This window comes from Montipora capricornis, unplaced genomic scaffold, assembly GCF_036669925.1.
Source record: "Montipora capricornis isolate CH-2021 unplaced genomic scaffold, ASM3666992v2 scaffold_505, whole genome shotgun sequence".
In the NCBI taxonomy this organism is placed as follows: domain Eukaryota; kingdom Metazoa; phylum Cnidaria; class Anthozoa; order Scleractinia; family Acroporidae; genus Montipora; species Montipora capricornis.
The window spans coordinates 352,501-359,506 of record NW_027180245.1 but is presented as its reverse complement, the minus strand read 5'-3'; the positions used below and the strand labels follow the sequence as shown (position 1 = coordinate 359,506).

At 38.9% G+C, this 7,006-nt stretch overlaps 2 long non-coding RNA genes across 2 annotated transcripts in view; both read left to right on the top strand.

The window, feature by feature from the left end:
• The first annotated feature begins 752 nt into the window (after positions 1-752).
• LOC138036842 (uncharacterized) lies at positions 753-3,287 on the top strand. The gene is made up of 5 exons (XR_011130035.1): positions 753-812; positions 1,041-1,088; positions 1,834-1,890; positions 2,156-2,212; positions 2,397-3,287. It is a non-coding gene; the product is annotated as an uncharacterized lncRNA (long non-coding RNA).
• Positions 3,288-3,406: 119 nt separating this feature from the next.
• The window catches only part of LOC138036844 (uncharacterized), an 8,917-nt gene continuing 5,317 nt past the window's right edge, over positions 3,407-7,006 (top strand). The window contains exons 1-2 of the long non-coding RNA XR_011130037.1: positions 3,407-4,312; positions 4,852-5,002. This is a non-coding gene — a long non-coding RNA (uncharacterized lncRNA). The remainder of the gene's footprint in view (positions 4,313-4,851; positions 5,003-7,006) is intronic.

Below are 7,006 nucleotides of genomic sequence, written 5' to 3'. Positions count from 1 at the left end.
TTGCTCTCCTCTTAAAGTAGGGAGTTAAAGCAATGAAAAAGTCTGCGGCAACGAAAACTTTGCTTCACTATATAACTTTGCGCTATCTCAATTGTATGGCCATTATTCCATTTCGTTCACGTCGTGCAATACAGGCCCACTAACTAGATTGGCACGAACGGGTTCAAGGTGAATGTAGAAAATGTAACATGGTTATCCTTACTGGCCCTTTTTTATGCTGGAGTCACATTATGCGCCCATCAATTTACATTTGGTTTGTGTAAAGACGTATATGAGTCCGATAACCCGTGTTGGACGACCGATAATTGAAGCTCTCTTAGGGGTTACTTTGAGTCATAGAGCAAGACGCACCTTTCGAAGATAGTTCTCTAAAAGGACTCAATAGTGATTATACTATGACCTACTATTAATTTCTTCCTTTCACCCGCGTAACCGTTATCATTTAATTCCATTCGTAAACAGCTCAACCGACAACAATTTAATTTCAAATTTATTTTGTTTGAAATTTTGTAACAGAGATTTCGACGTCATCTATTGCGCAGGCAACAACAAAGCCCCCAACAAGTAAGTGCACTCAATCGGTTTGCTTATTCTTTGCCTTTAAAGCCAAAACGTAAAGGTAGAAATGGGGAAGCCAATGATCGGCTTGTGTTCGACAATGGTTAAGCTTCCGAAGCTCGGTCACTATTCTGAATTCCCTTAATAAACGGCTCAACCGACAACAATTAATTCAAATTTTATTTTGTTTGTAGTTTTCGTTACAGAGTTTTCAGCGTCAAGTACTTCGGCGACAACGACAAAGCCCCTAACACGTAAGGACACTCAATCAGTTGCTGTTAATGTCACTTGTTGTTCTTTGTTTTCCTTTGATCTCTTCAGCAAAAACCTACTGAAAGAAATGTGAAAGCCAATAACTGGCTGGTGTTGAAAAATGGTATAGCTTCCGGTGCGAGGTCGCAATGCCTTATTCCTTTCCTAAACAGCTTAACCGCCGATAATTTAATTTCAAATTCATTTTACTTCTTTTTTTTTTGTCGCAGAGCTTTCATTGTCAAGTACTGTGCAGACAGCAACCGAGCCGCTAACAAGTAAGTACACTCAATCGGTTATTTTCAATGATCTTATATGGAAGAAATGTGGAAGCCAATGATTGGTTCGTGTTGGACAATGGTATAGCTTCCGCGGCGAGGTGGCTATTTGCAGTTAAAGTCCGGTCTCAGGTTGAATCTCCTTTTACCCAGATTAAATCAGTGATCCGCATTTTACCTAGGTTAAATATGCACTCAAATGAACTGAAGAAACACTTTTCCGAACCTAAATTAAGCCTAAAGAAAAATTAGTGTTTGGTTATGACATATGGCTATCAATTATGACTCATTATAGAGCAATAAATAATGAAAGGCACTGTGTAAGATGGAGTATATCCATCGTTGTAGTGTGGTGGTGAACGCACAGGACCAAAGATCTGGAGGGTCCGACATCGAATAACGGTAAATGCATGGTACGGTCCCTTACTATATGTTGCAATGTGCAGGCTGAATGGATAAGTGTATGAATACAGAAACCGATAAGATGGTAACAAACATTAAAAAGATGTGTTGAGATGCGTTAGATAGAGCTGGAGGAAAGGTGTAGGTGTTTCCAACTCATTTTTTTTACGATAAGTATAGGTGATTAAACTAATTAGAGTGCGTAATATTATTCATCCTTGGTAAAATGAGGATCACCAATATAACCTAGGTAATAATGGATTCTCAAACTGAGACCAGATTTGACCTACAACAGCTATTTTGTATTCCCCTTCGTAAACAGCTCAACCGTTAACAGTTGTAGATTTTGTTTCAGAGCTTTTAACGTCCTCTGCTGCGCAGACAACAGGAACCCCAACAAGTAAGTACACTCAGTCAGTCGGTTCAGTATTGTTGATGATGTTTGAAGTGCGTCTTTTAGACGAAAATTAGGAGTGATACTCGGACTTACCTAGACAACTTAAGAAATTGTCTCCTCTAGACACCGGACAAGTTCAGGCGGTTTCAATGGGATTCGAACTCATGACCTATCGGTAGAAATGTGGGAAGCTCATATTCTTTACTCCCTTCATAACAGCTCAACCGACAGCAATTTAACTTCAAATTTGTTGTGTTTGAATTTGAAGCTTTTTTAGCAGAGGTAACGTCAACTACAACGCAGACAACAACAAGGACCCCACCTAGTAAGTATAGTACGCTCAATCGGTTTTTTAAATTGTTTCTACGTTTGCCTTTATAGCCAACACCTACCGGAACAAATGTCGGAGCCAATAATCGTCGTATAACTTCCGGTGCGAGTTCGCAATCGTTTATTTATTCCCACTCAAATTTTATTTCAAATTTATTTTGTCTGAATTTCTGTTGCAGGGCTTTCAACATCATCTACTGCACAGACAACAACTGAGCCCCCAACAAGTAATTGCACTTAATCCGTGATACTTAATGATTTTTGTTTGTTTGTTTGTTTGTTTGTTTTCTGGTTTCTAGTTTTTTCGTTAGAGACCGGTGACCGCACGATTTGTGTCGGACGTACCGTGGTATAGCTTGCCGGAGCATGTCGTACTTACACAAACGACTCGCACGATGAAGATACTTGCTATATCTTCGAGCAAAATCTAATCGTACTCAAAGAAAATCATTAAAGTTAAGATTTCTGTCGAAAATCCGACGAAATCTCGACTTCATTTTGTCACCTCCAAGGCTTGACTTGAAAGTTCCAATTCCTCTGAATTCAAGTCTTATTAGGCACGTAAAAGTTGTGAATCAAACTTTTACGAGCTGCCACTTTTTACAAGCGTGTTGAATTCGACTTGTCGTGGCACAAAGGAGTCATTTTCAACACGAAAGGACTTTTAAACAGCATAAAAGTTCAAGAACCAAGACTGCCCTACTGATGAGAACTAGTTACTGGATGCATGCATGTGATGTTCACAAAGAACTACAAAATGCATTATGTGATTGAGTCTCTCTTGTTAATTTTCAAATGCCGGTTGAATTTAAGCTTGATGAAATGTTGAATTCAACTCGCCAAAAGTTACAGGCGAAAATCTGTAAATTTCCAGTGTGCTGTAAATTAATTGTTGTTCAGCTTGATGAGTTAGAGTGGTTTTTAATTGGGTGTCGAAAGTAATTCGATACTCACTTTGGTTTTGCATTACTTCACTCAGTGATTGGTTCAAAGTTCTCGCGCCACTTTTTCAACCAATCAGAAGTGAAACCAAAACCAATCGTTGCTCGCGCGTGCACATTTTCTCGCGCTTTGTGTCGGCTACGTGTAATCACTTCGAGTTTTGATTGGTTTACCCGATTGTCTCCGTCCCTTGTGATTAGCCAAAGTAATTACTTTGGTTTTGGTTTTACGACACTTGTTTGAAAACCGCTCTATTTACGAAAATTAATTGAGATTTGTTCCCATTAATTACTTTCTGTATTCTAAGTTGATTTTTGTGTAGCAGTTTCATTTTATTCGTGTCTTTCCTATTCATTGTCATCTTCTATCTTACTTCTTTGTGAAAAAGTGGAACAGTCGTTTTGTTAGCCAGCGATTTAGTCATCGGAACGGCAATAATTGATCTCGCACTCCCTCGCGATACTCGCCTCGTCCGTTTTGCGTTCTCCTCTTACTAGTCTAGACTTTCACGTTTGTTCGAGAGCCACGCCCTCAGTTCCACCGCAACGCTCGTTCATAAACGTTCGCAGTTGACATCCCCTCCCTTGGCTTTTACATGTTTAAGTCCTCATTTCAGTGTTTTTTTCTTATTTACAGGGAGTTTGCCGACTGAAGAATGCTTTGCAGCAACTCATTTTTTTTCTCTAAATTAGATACATAATTTGATGAGAGCACCCTAATTAGTTATCATTGGGAATTTCACGATTGCCATAGAATCAGATCCATGTTCATATTTTAGACGATGGTCCTTTCTTTTCGTTGTGGATAAGTTTTTCTTAGTTCTATATACGCGTAGACAATTGTAAGCATAGAAGCGGGAAGAAATTCAGAATGAGCATGTTATTTCAGTTGTGTTGTCTTTTAATTGAGAACCTAAGAATCGATTTTTAACAAATATCTTTACTGAAAGTCTCAACGGCCTTTCTTAAAATTTCGGAGTATTAATCACTGAGTCTATGTTCTCCTCATTGTTTCTGTCCTTGACTTCAACTAACGTTTCTTTTCTTTTCCTTTCTTTTCTAGATCGGCTTTTGTTTTTTTTTTTTTTTTTGTTTCTATTTTTAGCCTTTTGCTCTTAGGGAAGTCCCACGAATATAGAGTGAGAGAATGCTGGGTAAGATATGCTAGAAGAATGTTCGGTTTTTAGGAATCAGGCGCGCTTAAGATCAGCAATTTCGCGCAAAGGATTAACGCCAAGTATCGATATGATGCTAGCAAGGGATAAAATGAAGTGTTTTCATCACAAGATTTCTCCGGCCAGCGTTGACAAGTTGTCGAGTTCTTGAGTTTAACAGGCCGAAAGATTTGTGTACTGTGTCTTCCCGTGATCTCACCAGTGAAACGCGATAATTTTATCTTACTTGGTTAATATTTATCAAGTTCACATACTGAAATAACTCGAGAATACTGCATCAAAGTAGTGGATAAAAAAAATCAGCTACCCAGAAGGGTTATAAAAAATACCACGATAAAAAACTCGTCAAACAGTTGGATCGATTGCCTCGGTCTCGATCTGCAAAATCCAGTTTGAACTTCACTTTTCGCAGCTTGTGCAGGACAGAAGAACAGCAGGCATTGAAGAAGTTAAATAGGAAATTTAGCGCTCAATGAGAAGTAAACATTAAGTAGTACATATAAATACCTGTTTTTCAGTGCCAATGAAACATTCAGAGCTAGAAACTGCAGCTGGTACTCAAGCCTCCCTTTGAGACCTTGCCAACTCCGAATGAAGAACACCTCCCTAACCGTTGGTTACATGATTCAAGGCAGCGCATTTTATGGCTTTGCAAGCAAGGACTGCACAGTAATAAATTAGAAGCAGCGGATCCTGGTGAAGGATCTTATCAGCAGTCATAAATATTATTAAAAACCAAAAAAGAGCAAGGCTGTGATAACGGTGAAGGAGTATATTCCATAAAGGCAATATTCGAAGGGCTTGCACCGCGTTACAATATGAATGGTGATATGGCGTATAATATGATACAATATGTGGTATTTATTTTATATATGATACTTATTTTAAGATATTTCACGCCAGGCAATATTTATATTCCCTCTGGTTTCCCCCAGGGCACAAAGCTTGGTCCCTGGCTATTTATCCTTGTTATCAACGATTTAAGGACGTTCGCGCTAATTGTTTGTGCGCAACGTTACTGCCCAGGTAACGCGACTGTAATATGTCACGCATTACTTCGAGCATTAGTGAAGTTCAGGTTTTAAAACCTTTGCAAAAACCGTGGACGATAAATCTTGCACAGCGTTGGATCAGAGAAGATCGTGATCAGTCAAAATTGATTAAAAATATTTATGAAAGTCAAGTAGACTACTACACGACTGATATTCGCGAGGTTTTATCAGTCGTGCACTAGTCTACTTGACTTTCATACAAATTTTTCAAGCATCAGTTAAAATACCATGGCGACAAAAACGCCGAGGAAAAAATTCCAGGCCGGCAAAAGAATGGCACATTTATTTCCGAATCATCATGAAACTTCAAAGAGAAGTGAGCGAGAGGATGGAAAAGCTCTGGAAAAGGTAGCTGATCTAGTAGACTAGTGGCTGAAAGTTTGGAAAACTCGAGGGCGAACCGTTGCGTAAATTTAATGGGGCTGTTTCTTTTTAATGTTTTTATTACCCTACGAACGTAAGTTCAAAGTGAATGCATGTTTTTAAAGTTCTTTTCCTTTACTTTCGTGAAAATTGAGCAGTATTTTTTTCGTCCTCGTCCACTTGAATAGGGCAAACCTGCGTGGAAACAATCAGCGATTGAATTTCACAAAAAAACACACTCCAGAGGATGAGCATGACGGCAATGGAGAGATATTATACACCAACAACCAAAACAACCAACCAAATGAAGATGACCCCTGCTTAAAACTTCGTTGCTATGCTCGAGAAAGGTTTTTTTTTTTTTCGGTAAAAACCTTTCATCTCTTCAACGATCGATCCTCTCTTGGGTTCCAGTCCTTGCCCGACAGGTCACGCAAAAGCGTGACAAACGAACTTTTCCAAGAGCTTTGCAAAATCACATCGATTTTACTCGTTCAGATCATCGGTGACCCCTATTTTTTTAATCATGAATCACTTACTTTACTTACTATCTACAAAATATGATGAAATGAAAAAATTCTCACCGTAAGAAGTTATCTTTTTTTAACATTTTCTTTCCTCGTGCCATCGAATTCCGGTAGTGGTTGCAACGGATAGAGCTTACGAAAACGCTCGTCGAGGATGAACTCTACTGTTTACCACATCCCTAGCGGCATACAATTATCTTAAAATCTCACTCCTAAAAACCTATGCACGGAAACCTATAACTCCAACAGTTTATTTTTATGATTTTCGATGGATGAGCAGATGAGCCTACATCTCGCTATTATGACCGATTTCTCGAAATTAAGGCATTTTTCCACTGCCATTTTCTCCGAAACAAAGTCGGTGACCCCCATTTTTTTTTTTTCATTTTTGGAGTAAGTACTTTATGACCTAACTCTAGGCGAGAAATGAAGAAAATCTCACCGTAGGAAGATTTTGGCGCGAACGTCCTTAATACCTCATGGCGCAAGCCTATGGAAATATGTAGACGATACAACTGTGTCTGAAGTTGTAGAGAAAGGTCAAATCAGTTTCGCCCAACAATTAGTGAACTCAGTTGAGGACTGGGCTATTAAGGACAGGTTCCAACTGAACGAAAAATGTAAAGAGTTACAAATAACCTTCGCAAAACATCCTGATGATCTGCCTCCTTTACTAGTTAACGGTCAGGCCCTTAAAGTTGTAGATAACGCTAAGTTACTCGGCTTAACTA